This window comes from Taudactylus pleione, unplaced genomic scaffold, assembly GCF_031769625.1.
Source record: "Taudactylus pleione unplaced genomic scaffold, aTauple2 ptg000183l, whole genome shotgun sequence".
In the NCBI taxonomy this organism is placed as follows: domain Eukaryota; kingdom Metazoa; phylum Chordata; class Amphibia; order Anura; family Myobatrachidae; genus Taudactylus; species Taudactylus pleione.
Window position 1 is genome coordinate 6,582,721 of NW_028284585.1, and position 19,283 is coordinate 6,602,003.

Here is a 19,283-nt window from a genome sequence, read left to right on the forward strand (position 1 = left end):
CAAATTATGTAACAGGTAGGAGGTGTCTAGTTGGTTAACTGTCACAGTGCACCAGACATCGGCTTGTACTTACCGTGTTCGGCAGCACTGGAGTCTCGGGCAGTGGGTGGGGAGTCCCCGGTGCCTGCTGCCGATATGTCCAGCTCCCCCCTGTCATAGTGCACCGGACACCAGCTTCTACTTACCGGGTCTGGCAGCACTGGAGTCCAGTGCTGCGGGTGGGGAGTCTCTGGTGCCTGCTACCAATATGTCCAGCTCCTCCCAATGTGTGGCTGCTGAAGTGCAGGCAGCCCGGCTCTCCTAGGAGCATGCGTGCCAACTGGCAAAAAGATTTAAAGGGCCAGGCACGCTAAATGTGAAATCACATTTGGGCATGAACAGAACTCTTCCCAATAAGAGGGAGTCTCTGGAAACAGACAGGTGGGCTCCATTACCTTACTCCAGCATTCCTGTGAATACCTTGTTACTCATTTCTGACCTTGGCTTGTTTGTGAATCCAATTACGTCTGCTCCCTGGTACTGCATTTGATATCTGGTTCTGACTTTGGCTATCCTCCATGATCTGTATATGTCTGCTCCCTGGTACCATCTCATCTGTTTGGTTCTGACTCGGGCTGTTCACTATGCTAAAGTCTCTTCCACTTCATCCAGAGTTCAAATGCACCTGTATAGGGTAACCTATCCTGAGGGCCATGACCTGTGTGTCAGACGCAGCCAAGTCCACACCTTCTTGCGAGGGTTCCTGGTGAATACCGCTGGTACATTAGACTCTGGGCCTCAGAAATAGGTCATGCCAATCCACAAATACATGTCGCATCCATTATCCACCCGAGAGTTGCAACATTAACATTCCTACCTCTACTTATTTTGATATTACAAATGTTACAGATTCCTTGACAAATATCAAGATTTGGGTGAAATTCGCTTTTTTGGTGTTATGCCCAGGCATGACAATGTCCTTCTTCTTATCACTGGCAAGAACTGCTGCCCCTTATGGTTGATTTACTATGACACAAACAACATCCTCCTCAGACCCCCTTTCCCACCACTCTCCCCCACTCCACACCCTGACCCACATACAGACGCTTAACCCCCATCACCTCGTCCACCATCTAAACACTCACAATCACTCACCACTCACTATTACACAATCCACACAACACACTAACTGTCACACCACCCACACCGCCGTTACCCCAACACTGTTGCCACTCTCCCCTACCACTTACACCAGCCCCACAGCACTGACATTGCCATGCAGTTGGTAGGCACTTGTCAACCCATTCCCACTTAGTACAATAATATATACTACTTGCACTTACAAAGCACACACTTGAACAAATACAATTTAAATTGAATTATTAGAAAAGATTTAAAAAAATGTATAAACACCAAAAAAATTTAAATTTTGTATGACAGAAAACAAGGTCTTACTTGAACTGAAGTGATGCTCCCTTAGACATAGCACACTATTTTTTGGAGAAATAAATTTAAAGTTCAAATCACTCTGTCTCTGCTCTCATACACAAGTAATATACATTACATAATAGAGAAAGATCCAAAAACTATGTGCAAGTCCACTTTGTCTTTAACAGCACAGTTACTAGTGTCTGACAACCACACAGTAGCCTCTTCATAGTCTGAACTACAGTTCACTATTGCAGCTGCAGTTAGTTTGTCTGACTAACAAACACACACACTAACAAAGATGCCTGCAGTCAGTCCATCTTAATGGCACTCTGATGGCAGTATTTTAGTACTGCTACAGTCCACAGTCCCACATTTTATTCTCTGTTTTTCTGTATAAAATTGCACCTGATCATGAAGGAGAGACCATTATATACAATTCATAATAAGCGAGATACGATATTTCCTTGAAAAATATGTTTCACTGTGTTCTAAGATCCAAAATTAGCTGGAAGATTCAAGTAAGGATTCGTTTCCACTCATATCCCCCCAAGTTTGGGTTATGTTCGGCTTTATGAAATATGCAACTGCACATAAAGTATATATATATATATATATATATATATATATATAGAAAGAGAGAGAGAGAGAGAGAGAGAGAGAGAGAGAGAAAGAGAGAGAGAGTGAGAGAGAGGGATAATAGATGTGGCTGCCAGAACATTAATAAAGAAGTCTTCCAAGAAAAACAGTGATTCTTTCTATTGCTTGTTTATTCACTAAAAAACCTTTTGAGTTTGTGTTTGAACTTGGAGTGCTGTTGTTCTATAATAAATTATATATGTATATATATATATATATATATATATATATATATATATATATTATAGAACAACAGCACTCCAAGTTAGCACTCCATTAGAAAAATAAAAGAGGATTCATGGTGTGATGGCAAAGCAAATACTAATTCAATTGGATTAAAAGAATCAATCCTGTATTTATGTACAACTACCTTCATCAGTGTCAATTTTCATAGTTTCCACATCAAAAACATTGACATCATCAGTAGCCATTTTTTATTTTTTTTTAAACATTAAACATATTTAATAACCTCTCTTGACCATTAACCCTAAATGAAATTCATTTCACAAGTAGATGTGACATTATTGTTAAGATCGCTTTCCGCCATTCTTTTTTACAAAAAATAGGAGAGAATGATTACATTCTATATAAAACAACCTGACACTTTTTTTTATACAAGTAGTGATTTGGGGTGGTGTGGTCCTCAGCTTGGTTACTCCACTAGGAGATCAAATTTTTCTGCCTCATCAAACTCTGCATTCATGGTCGCAGCCCAGTCAATCAGGTCTGGTTTCATAATCTGTAAGAGTTTAGGTTTCCTCCTCTTCTGTTTCACCAGGTTTACTCCAGGAATTTTATGATCCGGCTCTTCCACAGAGGCATTTATTGTTGTCCCACTTGTGCTTTCATTATTTGTAGGTCTAGTCTCTTCCAATTTTTTCAGTGTCCTCATTTTTTTATCAAACCCAAAAAGTGACTTCCGGCCTGCTTTTGGGACAAGATTTGGGATAGAAGTATCCAAAGAATCATTTCTGGTGGGACTGTATAGAAGTGAGCTTCCATTCATTGACATGTCTAATCGGCTATAGGAATGTTGCACTTTCTGAGACATCACTTTTTCTCTGTCATCGAAGGTAGGCGACTGAGAGACATTCAGTGGAATAGGTGACAGGATGTCCATTTTAGAGGGTGAGCAATGGTTGCTTCCTCCTTTAGTGATAACCTGAGACTTCTCATGTACTATATTCTCTTATTCTGAGTTTAGTGAAACTCGTGAACTTCTTCGAAGAACTGCTGTAAAAACTGAAAAATTAGGGGTACACTGGGGTGCAGCAGTGGTGGCAGTGTTGGGCTGAGTTGTAGCAGTGGAAATGGTAGGTTGAGATTCAGCAGAGACAAGTGTAGCCAGTGTCTTCCTAGGCATTATTTTCTTAGTGGTGATTGATCGTTTAGTGACTTGTACAGGCATTGGACTGTCTGCATATTTGCTTGAGGAGGCAGAAGTTCTCTGGGATCTTCTGACTGGCGGTGATGACAGGCCCTCCCTCTTCCAGGTGACCATGGTGCCCCTGCTTCCCCGCTACTTCCAATCAGACATGGTGATAGTGCTCCACTCTGCAGACCAGGACTCTCCCTTTCCCCAATGTGCAGTGACGGTACTGTGCTGCGATATGTCTAGCAGCCCGTGTAAATGCAGATGCCGCGACAGCAGACATATATCACTACATACCAGGGAATATCACAGAACAGGCCTCTGATAATTGATGCACCAGCTCCATAATGCCCAGCACAGGGCTCCATGCTACCGCTGCTTTTCCCCCAATGAATGTGATAACAGCAGGAAATTGTTCAAACGTCCTGCGCCCGCTTTCTTTCCGGAACTGGAATTGACACCCATTTTTTATCTTTTAAAGTAAAATACATTTATTATTTTTAAGGCACCAAGCAAAAATTAAAAACTATTTATGTAGGACTCAGTGGAATCTTATTTTCACTTGATAATTACATCTTTCTTGGCAAGGCATAATACATGTTGAGTCTCCGATATCCAAAATACTTGGGACCAGGAGTATTTTGGATGACAGAATACTCTGTATTTTGGAATATGTGCATATCATAATGAAATATCTTGGGAATGGGACCCAAATAAACTAACAGAATGCATTTATGTGTTATATACACCTTATACACACAACCTGCAGGTAATTTTATACAATATTTTCAATAATTTTGTGGCTCAAACAAAGTTTGTGTACAAACATAAAACTCAGTTATGTTTCATATACACCCTATACACACAGCCTGAAGGTAATTTTATACAATATTTGTAATAATTTGTGCCTTAGACAAAGTTTGTGTACATTGAACCATCAAAAATCAAAGGTTTAATTTTCTCAGTCAAGCCAAAATAATTCCGTATTTAGGAATATTCCGTATTTCGGAATATTTGTATATGGGAGACTCAACCTGTACTGTAGTTTGCTGAGTAAACTTGCAGAAAAGGTAAAGATATTTTTTTCCTGTACACCAAACAGAATAGAAGAATAGCTAGAATAGAAAATGATCAAATCCCATTTACATTTAGTTATACATAAGATAATTGTAAAAATAATTTATATAAGCATTTTCCTATTGTATTTACAACAATTTACTAAACACAATTTTATTTTAGCACTTACTAAATATCTTGTATGGTTTACTTAAAATCAAAATATAACTTGTACCATGACTCAGTAATAAAATAGCCATCAGACAAATGTAATCAGATTTAGGTAGTATAATGAAATCATGAATACTTCTCTACAGGTGATAATTTTACAACTCCAGCAAAATTAATAATACTCTCAATCAACCTGCAGGAGATTTTTTTAGATTACACAAGTAATCAGTGAGAAAATTTATTGTGATTTCATGAAGCGTGATAATGTTTGTTTAATATATGCAAAATTAAAACTTTGTTCTCAGTGGTAAAGGACTCTTAGTCCTTATCACTGAGACATATTTAATGGTTTGACAAAACTCAAGGAATAGCTCTAAACAGTCATTAAGAGTGATTAATTTCTTATGCAAAAGTCTACCTTTTGTGAAACATGCAGCCATAAATGGAATAAAGCTACTTTACCTGATTTATGATAATTACATAGTGTGATTAATTTAACTATTTCAAATGTAATATTGGGTATAATGGGAACATATCCTATTAAACATCTATAAAATCTTTAATGCATGAATATATGTGTTCACTTAAATAAACACTGAAATCATGTTTACTGTTTAAATATAAGAATGAATATAATTATGTCCCACATTTTGCTAAATAATTTAAATATGTAAATTTAGCCACTAGAGCAATTGATAAAATTGTTTAGAAATGTTAGTAGATCATGCTATTAAATTAAAGTTGTTTTAGGCAATATTTACTACAGATTAAAAAAAAAAAAATATATATATATATATATATATATATATATATATATCTTATATTTATATATATATATAGCAGGATTAATCAATGGCACTCAAGCATCTGCAATGCCTTTAGTATGAGACCGCAACATTTACTTGACAAAATCATACAAACTCGGCAGTCACTTACTTTTCAAACTGTAATTCCTTTAAATTCAGTGAATGTTAGTTAAAAAGTCTTGCAATAATGTGTCCAGCTAAAAAACCACATTGCAGTCTTCCCATCAGGTCAGTCCCTATACTAATGGCGCATACAGACTAAATGATAAGTTGGATGATATGAACGATAATGATATTGTTATCATTCATTGCATTCAATATCATCCAGTGTGTATGCAAGACATTGCTAGTGATGCACTCTCTGTGGATCATTAACAATGTCTTTCATCGTCAGTACTTGCAGGGCAACCTGACAATATTGTCAGGTTCTGCAAGTACGGGGATGAGGGGGATGCCATCACTGAATGATATCGTTAACAGTATTGTTCAGTGTGTATGCTCAATGTGATTAATGACATTGAGTTCTGCAGTGCAAAGGAAACACTTAACGATATCAATCTTGGAGCATATCAATAAGTGTGTATGCAGCTTGACTCTCAAAAATATGAGCATTGCTCTGCCACATTTGGCTCCAGCTATCACACAGATTTTAAATACAATTTATGCTTCTTCCTTGAGTATGGGTCCTGGCTAAAAGAGACAGAACCACACCCAGACATATCAGTTAATGGGCACCTGGGAATAAGCTAACAAAGTTTTACTTAAATTTTACAAAAGCAGGGTGCCTTAGAAAGTGTGACCACAACTTTTTTTTTCTAATAGACTTAATTCACAGCACTCAAACATCTGGTATGTGACCACAATTTTTGCATATAAAAATCATACAAACTTGGCACTCACTTACTTTTCAAACTGTAATTCCTTTAAATTCAGCGATTGTTAGTTCCAAAATATTGAAATCATTTGTCCAATAGATAAACCATGTCATGATCTTCCCATATGATCAGCTGGACAAATTATTGCAATATTTTATTCTGGAACCAACATTCCCTTAATTTAAAGGAATTGCAGTTGGAAAAGTAAGTGAGTGCAGTGTTTGTATGATATATATTTTTTTGTTTGTTTTGTTTGTATTTTTATAGTCTCTTTTAGAGTGCATATATTTTAAAGAAGCAAGAAAGATTCCCAATTCGAATCATATAGTATGCATTCACACAAAGTATGGACAATAGTTGTAATTCACTGCAATTAGTCAATATTAAAATTTCTCACTAACTAGACATGTGGCAGAGGTACTATTCTTGAATTGAACACACTTCTCTTATCACATGTTTTATATTCATAATATAGTATTCCCACTGTCACTGTCAATAGCTAATAATACATTTTTAACATAGCAGTAAGTGGTGGTATTTTCTCTCTCCACCGTTACTGCTGCAGATCTGTTATACAGAGTTAATTTTGAGGCCTCTGTTTAGTACACATTAGCGGACAGCAGTTGTTTATCATCCAGTTGCTGCTGTATTAAGTTAATTCCATGGAGTATATGGAGCAAAGTGTACGCTAGACACTTTGATTTAATGTATACATACGCTCATGCTCTTTGTCTAAAACAAACCAGGGTGATCAGAGCCATTATCATATGCTATGTGGAACTAACCTAATGCATGCATACTATATACTTCGAATTGGGAATCCTTCTTGCTTCCTTAAAATATTTGCACCCTAAAAGAGAGGACAAATATCTTTCTTATCAATAATTCTCTGAGGCTTATATAATAAAATCCAGATATAATTTTCTAAGTAGGACGAACAATCTGATCCTCACACATTATTACTAAAGAGAATTAGTGGAAGCATGTAAGGATACTTTGTATCAACTTGGCATACATACTATCACATATTAATAGTCTAAAACCAGCTACCCCCTTTCAAAATTGTGATAAAAGATATCACTTACATTGTATAATTTTTGTTGGTGAACCTAACCAACAATAGCTCTAAAGGTGCATATCCACTAGGCAATTAAAATGAATGACATCATTATCGTTCAATCACTCATTGGACCCGATTCAAGTTCGCTAGGCTGCATTAGATTTTTGCAATCTGTGCATGCATATGCATCGCAGTGCACGTGTGCGAACCAGTGTGAGCAATCGGGAGGCATACGCTCGCTGCGCATAGACTGCAAGGCTGACTTAGTGGCAGGAGAAGAAGTTTGTGGGTGGTGACAGGGGCTGGCCACTAGAAACGGAGGAGTGGAGGTGCGAAAGTAGGCATGCCTGAGCGTCTTAACGCCGTTTCAGAAGCATGCATTATTAGGAGGCAGTGTCAAAGTACACGTCACCTGGTTGTACTTCACACTGAAGCACTTGAAGTGCTTGCGGTAGGGTGTGGTTAGTCACAAGTGGTGTGTTCGCTTCCAATGGTACTCGATGTACCGGTGGATGCATACACTTTCTGGAGATTAAGTGTGCAAGTGGGTGTCTTAAGACGTTCTGGTGGGCATCTGCATACACAATGCGATCGCATGCTAAAACATAGTGGATGTGCAAATGCCTCGCATGGTCTTCCAAAAAACTTTACCCCAATAATAGGGCTAGACAAAGGATTAGTGTTGCCAATATACCATTGGTGGTGTTCTATTATTAATTGAAGGTCTCATTATAGGACCTGATTGTATAAAGACCTACCATCTACTCATTGAAGTTACCATTCCCTCCAGTCCACTACCCCAATGGGAGAACTCCAAAGCATGGGGATCAGTTATATATAAAAGAAGTACTAGTATTGGACTCTTTAAGAATTCAAATTCTCATTTTGTTCATCTGTGGCGCCTTCTGGACATCTTTTGTATATATACATATATATATATATATATATATATATATATATATATATATATATAGACCAAAAATAGAGCAGGTGGCACTCACAGGACTCCGGAAAAAAACGTACTGAGACTGTCTTATTTACTCCAACATTTCAATCTCCTTTATTGGAGATTTTCCTCAAGGATACAACACATATACATGTGGTATACAAGTGAATGCCGGCCTTTGGAGATATGTATATATATATATATATAAAATCTGTGGGCGGCACTCCCAGTAGAATAAATGATGTAGCAGGTGCCCTCCTTTCAGAAAGACAACCAAGTTGTCTCCCCATACAAAATCCCCATAGGCGGCACTCCGCGTAGATATAAGACAACAAACAGGACTGTGATCAAGTCACACACCAACGTTTCAGGGTCCTTTATTGCTCCGTTTTCAAGGTCCTTGAAAACAGGGCAATAAAGGACCCCGAAACGTTGGTGTGTGACTTGATCACAGACCTGTTTGATGTCTTATATCTACGCGGAGTGCCGCCTATGGGGATTATATATATATATATATATATATATATATACACAGTATATCCAATGATCAGCTCTCCCAATGAAGAGTTAAAAGTCCAAACTAACAGCAATTTACATGCATGTCTGGGCGGCACTCCTGGGAATTACATACTCATATTAAACACACTGGAAGAACCATAAATAGATCCTGTTTAGTTGCTCTTTGAGTGTGTTTATTGTGAGTTTGTAAGGCTTGATACATAGGCCTCTAAATTAGATAAATTACAAAATGCCACACAGCAATGTGTTTTAAAGGAATTCATTTTAGTAACAGAAAAATAACTACTGTATGGGTTACATTTACAAATTGGGTTGGATATGAAAATTTAAATGGTGTAAAGAAGTCTGGGGCACTGAAACATCTGAGGGACTCATAAATGTGTGCCAGGTGACCAGATCACAAGCCTTTTTGGCATCAAGAGAAAGGATCACATTAATCCAGGGATCCCTAGAAGAGTTCAGGCTTTGCATAACTGTGAGTACTTTTCTTTTATTCACCATGGAATGTCTGCCACAAATGAAACTAAACTGGTCAGTACTGTATGTATAGTGAAGGGGAGAATCAATTTTAATATCTCAGCTACAGTAGAATATTTATTACTTTTTTATAATCAATGTTGAAAAGGGAGGTCAGCCTAAAAGAACAAGGATGTTGAAGGTCTGGTTTGTAAGAAATAAAGTTGTGAAAGAGAGTGTGTGGGGGAATGTTTCTGTGGGTGTGTGAGGGAGTACTTAATAATGTACAATACAATCAATGTGTTTTTTGTGTTTAAGTTAATATATTTTACAGATTCACTACAAGTGACTGCAAGCCCATAATGTCTGGGCATGCTTGCACTTATTCTTCCAGAAATGTCATCATGCTGGGCAGACTTGCTGGGACCTAAAGTCCACCTGTAGATTAGATTATTAACTAATATTTCACTATTATCCACGCTCCCAAAGCCCGGGGGTTGGTAATTCCTCAGATAGCATACCCGATTTTATTTTTGGAGTTCCCATTTTTCAAGGAATTCCAAGCCTGGGCTGAGCAGTTTGGGGCTAGATGCAGTTATGGCAGGGGAACCCCATGCTATGTTTCTCCCTGCTATGGCATTATCTTCCTGGCTGTTTCAGCCTGGTGCTGGTTATAATTCTAAGAAGATATCACAAATCCCCATGGAGAGTCCAAGTGTGGTGATGGTTGCGATGCCTGCCCTTCCCAACACCGGACATGAAGAGGTGGCTCCTTCTACCATTTGCACACCCTCTGCAAGTGCTGGAAGCAGTACACTTGCTGATATTCAAATTGAAGATGTCACTGTTGAAGTACAACAGGATGAGGATATTGGTGTAACTGGCCCTGAGGAGGAAGTTGATGAGGAGGATTCTGATGATGAGGTGGTTTGTTTAAATCAGGCACTGGGGGAAACAGTTGTTGTCTGTGAGATGAAAAAGCCCATCACAGTCATACCTGGGGAGAAGATCAAACATTCCACATCTTTGGTCTGGATATATTTCTATCCAAATCCAGACAACAACTGTCTTGCCATATGTACCATATGTAAAGGTGGAATAAGTAGGGGTAGGGATGTTAACCACCTAGGAACATCCTCCCTTATATGTCACCTGCAGTGCATTCATAAAAACTTACTGTCAAGTTCAGAGACTGTGGCTCAGACCGTAAGCAGTCCAGGGACACCTAATCCCTTTTTCCTGTTGTACCCAAGCACCTGCAAACCACACCTCATCAATTTCCTCCTCAGTCAGGATCAGAAGTAGTCCTGCAGGCCATGTCACTGGCATGACTTACTCTCCTATCCAGGATTCCTCAGGAGGATCCTGATTGCTACGCCAACTGCTGCCACTGCTGCTGTTGGGAGTCGTTCATCATTCCAGAGAGAAGTAGGAACACCACTACTTCTTTTACTAAGCAATTGACCCTCCAACAGTCCTTAGCGAGGAGGTTGAAGTACGACAGCAGTCATCCTGAAGCAAAGCGGATAACTGAGGCCTTGACAGCTATGTTGGTGTTAGATGTGCGTCTGGTATCCACCATTAGTACAGTGGGATTTAGACAATTGATGGAGGTAGTGTGTCCCAAGTACCAAATCCCATCTAGATTCCACTTCACTAGGCTGGCAATACCGAGAATGTACAGAGACGTCAGAAAAAGTTTTCTTAGTGTCCTAAAAAATGCAGTTGTACCCAATGTCCACTTAACCAGGGACATGTGGACAAGTGGAACAGGGCAGACTAAGGACTATATGACTGTGACAGCCCACTGAGTAGATGTATAGCCTTATGCAGCAAGAACAGCAGCTTCACCAGTAGCAGCATCTCAGAAACGCCAGCTCGTTCCAAGGCAGGCTATGCTGTGTATCATCGGTTTCAGTAAGAGGCACACTGCTGATAACCTCTTAGAGAAACTGAGGGAAATCATCGCCCAATAGCTTACTCCACTTAGACTCTCCTGGGTATTTGCGAAATCTGACAATGCCACCAATATTGTGCAGGCATTACATCTGGGAAATTCCAGCATGTCCCATGGTTTACTCACACAATAAATTTGGTGGTGCAGAATTTTCTGAAAAATGACAGGGGCAAGCTGGAGATGCTTTGGGTGGTCCAAAAAATTTCTGACCACTTTTGCCATTCAGCAACTGCGTGCCGAAGACTGAAGCACCAGCAAACACTCTTGCACCTGCCCTGCCATCACCTGAAGCAAGAGGTTGTGATGCAGTGGAACTCAACCCTCTATATTCTTCAGAGGAAGGATGAGCAGCAAAAGGCCATCCTATACATAGGCTAAGGAGGGGGTATGCACCTGACTCAAGCACAGTGGATAATTATTTCTGTGATGTGCAAGGTTCTCCAATCCTTCGAACTTGCCACACATGAAGTCAGTTCAGACACTGCCAGCTTGAGTCAGGTCATTCCCCTCATCAGGCTTTTGCAAAAGCAGCTGAAGAAAGTGAAGGAGGAGCTAAGATGGAGCGATTCCGCTCGACATGTGGGACTTGTGGATGAAGCCCTTCATTCACTTTGCCAGGACTCCAGGGTGGTCAATCTGTTGAAATCAGACCACTATATTTTGGCCACCATGCTCGATCCTAGGTTTAAAGCATATGTGGTGTTGCTGACACAAGCCTGCAAAAGGTGCAAAGATCTGCTGGTGAATACACTGTCAGCTGAAGTGGAACATGACACGTCAACAGATCCTTCTTCATTTTGTCCTGCAACTGGGGCTGCCAGGAAACAGGTATTTTAAGCAACCCACTAGCAGTAATGCAGGGCAGACAGGACCAAGTTTGGACATCTGGTCCGGACTGAAGGACCTGGCAACAATTTCTGACATGTCTACTGTCACTACATATGATAAAATCACCATTGACAGATGGGTGGAGGAATACATCGATGACAACATCCAAGTATTCATGTCAGATAGTCCGTACCTGTACTGGCAGGAAAAAGAGGCAGTGTTTAGTGCAGCTGGGAACCTTGTCAGCAAAAGGCGTAGGAGGTTGCCTTCTCAAAATGTGGGGAAGATGATGTTCAGCAAAATAAATTATCAATTCTTCCAGGGAGACCAGCCTCCAGAAAGTACAGAGGGATCTGTGGTGGTCGATTCCAGCGGGGACTAATTAATACTCTGTGAGGATGAGGATGTACACTGAAGAGGAGTATGGAATCGGTGGATGAGTAGGATGAGGATGACATCTTGCCCCCGTAGAGCCAGTTATTGCATGGACAGATTAATTGCCAGCTTGTTTTGTGGGGGCCCAAACGAACCAATCATTTCAGTGATTCAGTTTGCACAGTCATGTGGCAAACCCTGGCACTTTGTTAAAGTATGCAAGTCCTGTTTATACAAGATAAGGGTGGGTTGGAGGGCCCAAGGACAATTCCATCTTGCACTTCTTTTTTTTCTTTGCATTATGTACTGTTTGGGGCCTAGTTTTTCAAACTGCCATCCTATCTGCCACTGCAGTGTTACTCCTAGATGGGCCACGTGTTTGTGCCACCCACTTGTCTTGATCTCCCTGCCTGCCCTGGGTCCATGACCCGAGGCAAAACCTTGCGACCCCTCTGTTGAGTCATGAGGTTTTGTTTTCAGCAGGCTTAATGCTGATTGGCTGAGAGAGCCGTCTGTCATTGCTCTCAGCCAATCAGCATTAAGCCCATTGAAAACAGCACAAAAGAGGAAAAAGAAGATAGTGCCCATCATCTCCTGCTGCCAGCACCCCCGCTGCTGACACCACCACTGCCAACACCCCTGCACTGCTGCCCAACATACTGAGGAAACCGTCAGAGACCCCCACACTGCCAACACTGCCGACAGTCCCACACTGTGGACACCACCAGCACCCCTGCACTGCCGACACAGTCAACAAACCTGCACTGAGGACACTGCTGGCACCCCTGCTCTGCCGACACCGCCGGCACCCTGCATTGACAACACCTCTGCACTGCTGACACAGCCAGCAAACCTGCAATGAGGACTACACTGGCACCCTGGCACTGCCGACACAGACAGCAAACCTGCACTAAAGACACCGCTGGCAACCCCGCACTGCCGACACAGCCAGCAAACCTGCACTAAGACACTGCTGGCACCCCCACACTGCCAACACAGCCAGCAAACTTGCTCTAAGACACTGCTCGCACCCCCGCACTGCTGACACAGGCAGCAAACCTTCACTAAGACACCGCTGGCACCCCTGCACTACCAACACAGCCATCAAACCTGCAGTAAGACACCGCTGGCACCCCCACACTGCTGACACAGCCAGCAAACCTGCACTAAAGACACCACTGGCACCCCTTCACTGCTGACATCACCCGTACCCTTCACTGAGGACATTGCCAACACTGCAGCACTGCCATTCCATGTACTGAGGAGGATACCATCAGCAACCCTGCTCTGCCGACACTGCTGTCACAGTAAGTGCACTCTTTGGTGTATCCAACGCACACTGTAAAACCCACTGTATCCATGTTGGAAATTAGAAACTGAACTGCCACATGTTAGTGCCGCCCACTGTGTAACTTAGCTTAGTCAGCCAGCTAGCTGGATACAACCTTTTGGCCTTAACTAATTGAAGCAAATAATATTGTGAGGTGGTCAAAATTGATTGGAAATTACTGGAAATAAATGTTATTGAGGTTAACTATACTGTAGGTAGTGAAAACAAGGGGAATGAAGGTAGCGCTAGTACTAATTGTATTAGGTTGCTGCCTATAGAGGAAAGGGTTGGGGATCACCTTCCCTAATATGGTGCGTATCAAAAAGAAAGATCCTCTGGCACCTCCTATAGGTTCCGTATATGGCAAATTAAATAGTAATCACAAATTAGTATTAAAACAAATGGTTTATTTTAAGACACCATGAGCATGCTTCTGTATGGTGATATAGAGCAATTTAAGATAGGCTTTAGCCAATAAAAAATTATACAAACTCACTAACAACATATAACATAAAACATAAAACAGATACAGTGATAGATAGGAGAACAGACACGCTATATATGCATTTTACTCTGTTCCTAGAATCCTTTTAAAGATAGTCCAAATATGAGGAGGTAAGATATATGCAGATATCCTCCTAAGTGATATAAGTCTCAAGTGAAAGTTCCAAAATGTATATGCACATGTGCTTACCGCACTGGATGATGTTCCTCCAAATATTGGTTTTTTCGGGAGGTAAATCAGTTAATAGTAGTTTGCCGGCAAACTTGGGGTGCTCTACGTATATGGACGTGAACCAGGTCCCCCTCCACTGTCATCAACGCGTTTCGCCTCTACTAGGCTTCCTCAGGATGGTGTGCGGATGTCCTTCTTACTGACCTATTTATACCTCCTCGCTCTGTATTACCCGCTCTGCCGCATGCACTTCACTTCCGGCCGGCGGCTCCACTGTGTTCGTGTCACTTCCGATTATTCTCGATCGATGGATGGGGCAGTGCCGGTCTGGTGTCAGCTTCCGGTCCGTTGTGTCATGCGGTCACACGTCACTTCCGCTTCACGATCGTACAATACTTGTATTTCTGTATTGAGAGGCATAGATGGGACCAGCGTTAGGAGGGCATGCTGGTTCTTGTAGTGCCATTAGGAGGACTTAGGGGTGACTCCAAGGAAAGCGCTGACTTCAAATAGGAATAAAAGCCACGTGCTCGTGTGCACTCCACGATCGTGAAGCGGAAGTGACGTGTGACCGAATGACACAACGGACCGGAAGCTGACACCAGACCGGCACTGCCCCATCCAACGATCGAGAATAATCGGAAGTGACGCGAACACAGTGGAGCCGCCGGCCGGAAGTGAAGTGCATGTGGCAGAGCGGGTAATACAGAGCGAGGAGGTATAAATAGGTCAGTAAGAAGGACATCCGCACACCATCCTGAGGAAGCCTAGTAGTAGGCGAAACGTGTTGATGACAGTGGAGGGGGTCCTGGTTCACGTCCATATACGTAGAGCACCCCAAGTTTGCTGGCAAACTACTATAAACTGATTTACCTCCCGAAAAAGCCACTATTTGGAGGAACATCATCCAGTGCGGTAAGCACATGTGCATATACATTTTGGAACTATCACTTGAGACTTATATCACTTAGGAGGATATCTGCATATATCTTACCTCCTCATATTTGGACTATCTTTAAAAGGATTCTAGGAACAGAGTAAAATGCATATATAGCGTGTCTGTTCTCCTATCTATCACTGTATCTGTTTTATGTTATATGTTGTTAGTGAGTTTGTATAATTTTTTATTGGCTAAAGCCTATCTTACATTGCTCTATATCACCATACATAAGCATGCTCATGGTGTCTTAAAATAAACCATTTGCTTTAATACTAATTTGTGATTACTATTTAATTTGCCATATACGGAACCTATAGGAGGCGCCAGAGGATCTAACTATACTGTAGGAACTAAAACAGGCCCATTTTATGTGATTTTAGCTGTTTTTATGATTTTTTTAGAAAGGTTTTGGCAAAAACAATCCAGATCCAAAACCAGGGTAGATCCAGATCCAAAACCAAAACCAAAACACGGAGGTCGGTGCACATCTCTACCCAGAACCCAAAACACGGAAGGGTGGTTTTGGCAAAACCAATCCAGATCCAAAACACGAAGAAAGATTCAGATCCAAGACCAAAACACAAAACACCAAAAGTGGCCGGTCCACAGCCCTAGTATGTATGTACAGTATGTATGTATGTATGTATATATGTGATATTGTGCATATGTGTTGGTGTGCATACTGTGCATGTATGTGTTAATGTGTATGTATGTGTTAGTGTGTGTATATTGTTTATGTGCATGTGTGAGTGGTGTCTTTGTGTGGGGCTTTGGGGGAGGGTGTCTAGGCTCATCTCTGAGTGGCTTGAAGGGAGCCCCCACAGCTAAGTAGCCCTGGGGTACCACAAGCCTTAGGGCCTGATTCAGAGCCGGACGCAATTAGCGCTCGCTCGTCCAGAAAATAGGGGTGGCTATTCAAATGAACCATTCGCTCTTTGCGGTCTGTTCACGCCTCTAGGTCTGAACGAGCAAACAAAACTTGCGGTCGTTTTTTAAAAAAATACGCCCCCTGGCCGCTCGCATCCTACGTCATGTCCGCTATTTATTAGATTAATCGAGTACATCGACCAGCGTATGAACTGCTCGCTATTCTTGTGGTTGGTTTTTGCTACCACAATCTTGCGAGCAGTTCTGGCTATAAAATAACCCAGTGACGTGGTCAATGACGCTGCTGTTTTAATTATGCACACCCATAAAACGCCCGTTTTGACCTTTAAGCACGCCTGCGTTCTGATCTCCACTCCCCGTTTTCAAGCACCTTCCCCTGTTACCACCCACATACGCCTCATTCTCTCACTCAAATTATCAGGCATTCGCTATTTTGCGAGCACATTAATTTTGACCGCACTGACTGGTTCACGCATGCGCATAATGATCCGTACGCATGCGCAGTTGGGCAAACATAGCTCAGAGCGAACGAGCGGCCGCTTATGAGCGGCTCTGAAACAGGCCCTTAGTCCGGCCCTGGGTACTCCAATGATCACAATAATAACATCTTTAATGAAAGCCAGCAACAACAAAATGACCATCAGTGTGAAGAGTATGTTTGACCAGAATAATTACACCTCTAGCTTTGGAGGTAAATGGACCAAAGGCAATAACAGACCAGTGGAGACTATATAGCTTTGCCACTTCAGGGCTCAACCACTTCCCTGACATGGTTGCAATTTTCCAATCACACCAGGCAGTTCTTTATCTGCTCAGGTCGCAAAGTTTTAACAAGTCAGTTAAACATGAGGGCAGCTGCAGGAAGTGAATCTTCCCACAGCTGCTGCTATCAGAAGGACCTTCCAGTCCCTCTGCTTGCCTGTACCCTCTCCCCCTGTGTCTGTGGTGCTGCCATCACTGCTGAGTGGTCAGCAAAGCAGGACCCTCTACCTAGTGGCTGCAAAGATTAGCAGCCACTGGTAAAAAGTCAATTAACCTCCCCATCACCCCCTTAGTGTACCTGGTGCCTGAAACCAGTGTCAAATTGAAAGTCATGATGGTCGCAATTTTTCCAATGATGGTTCTGATGTTCCAATGTTTGAAAACCGATGTATTTTACAAATCTTAAAAAAAAAAAAAATCATTTAAAGTTGAAATAGATGTTCCTCGCCTAATTCATTAATTTTAAAAAACTACAATTTCGTAGCGGTTTTTAGAAAAAAAAATTGTCAGTTAGGTTGTTAAGAGGTGTGTCTCCTACAAAGAAGCCACATCAAATTTTAACTTAGTGTACTGTACAGGAGAGATCTCTTCCTTTTGACAGAAAAGTGAATGTTGCCTACATTCCACATGAAAGAAATATGATACATAGTGTTAAAGTAGAGCAAATTACAAGGGCAGCACAAGAGAAATGCATAATAGCAAACATACTGTAATGGTATATATGAACAGTATAATGAGAAGTGAGGACATCACCAACACATAGCTATACATAGTCATCAAAATAGAAAACAGGGAGACAAATCACAAAAGAAAGCGAGTATTAGTACAATAATACAAGGTACGTATATAGAAAAGGGGACCTGAAGTAATGGAGAAAAAAGATAATTGGCAAAAAGATACAACCGGTGAACAATAAGTAACAAAGGAAATATCAAGAAGATAAAACTAATCAGTACTTTTTTTCTTTCTTACCTCTGCTGGGTAGAAGGCCCTAACAGGCTTCTGTATACTTTTAGAAACAATGAGAAGGAGAGATAGTAACACATAAAAACCTTCTCAATAAGTATTAGCATCAGTGGTATTTTCAGCAAGAAAGTGCAGTAGTGTTAGCAAAAATTGTTAATCAACATAGCAAATGCAACTGGGTCAGTGACAGAAGGAAAATGAGGGTTTTCATTTCCAGGTCCTAGGTATGGACAAACAAGTGAGAAAGCCCATAGGAGAAACACATTTTTGAAGAACTTTGTAATAAAATTCTAGTAAATATCTACAGGTGATAAACTAAGTGTCCATCTCTGACTCAGGCAAAATGTCACAATGTTTCTTATTTAATATAATCTTACACTCTATTCAAATAACGGTATGTAGTTATGGCACAATCCCGACGGCAGAATGTCGGCTACGGATTGATGATAGGCATTGAGATACCTTCTGAAGAAACCGACATTTTATCTAGATGGAGAAATGCGTATAGGATTGATGCCACTGCTGCTATACCATCCACTGGACATACAATACTGAGATCTTTTCAACCTTGAATCATTTTTACACCCTCCAAGTGAGTAGGAGCTGTGCTGCTTTATTACTGGAGGAGACAGTGTTTCTAAAACTATCACTGGCTGGAGATTACCAACCGCAGCCTGATTAAGGCAGTCAACGAGCGTGACTTTATACCTGTCATCAGGCAATTTGCTTGGAGCACAAGTCGCAGCTTGAACAAGGTAAAGACCGGATCAGCAATACCTCAGTTATTTATTGGGAGAAAGCAGGGGATATTTGCTGGGACATCAATATTCCTATACTGCTGCTGACTGGCTCACCTAATGGGACTGTAATCCTCTCTAATTACTAACTTAGATGTGTTCCACTTGGACATGGGTGAATACATATTTATCTTTAGCTAGGATTGACATTGTCTGCCAATTTTGACATTTGTTGCTATTATGGAGTGATTCCAATTTTTTACATCTTTATAGTGGATTAATGGTATACATGCTTTGTAATGCTCTTGAGTATTCATGAATTTGTAAAGTGCTAGTTTGTTTTTATGGTTATAATTTTAAAATAAAACCTTTTGAATATATGGGTGCTCATGCAATAATTTATAAGCGCCCCCATATGATATGTCATTTAGACATATCTAATTCTTATTAATTTAAAACTGTAATTGCAGATACATCTATTGGGAGGCTGCTTTATTTCTAACAAATAGATAGTCAT

General features: G+C 41.0%; 1 pseudogene; it reads right to left on the reverse strand.

Moving 5' to 3' along the window:
- Window positions 1–2,698: 2,698 nt before the first annotated feature.
- On the reverse strand, window positions 2,699–3,583 carry LOC148519764 (sororin pseudogene; annotated as a pseudogene).
- Between the last annotated feature and the right edge of the window lie 15,700 nt (window positions 3,584–19,283).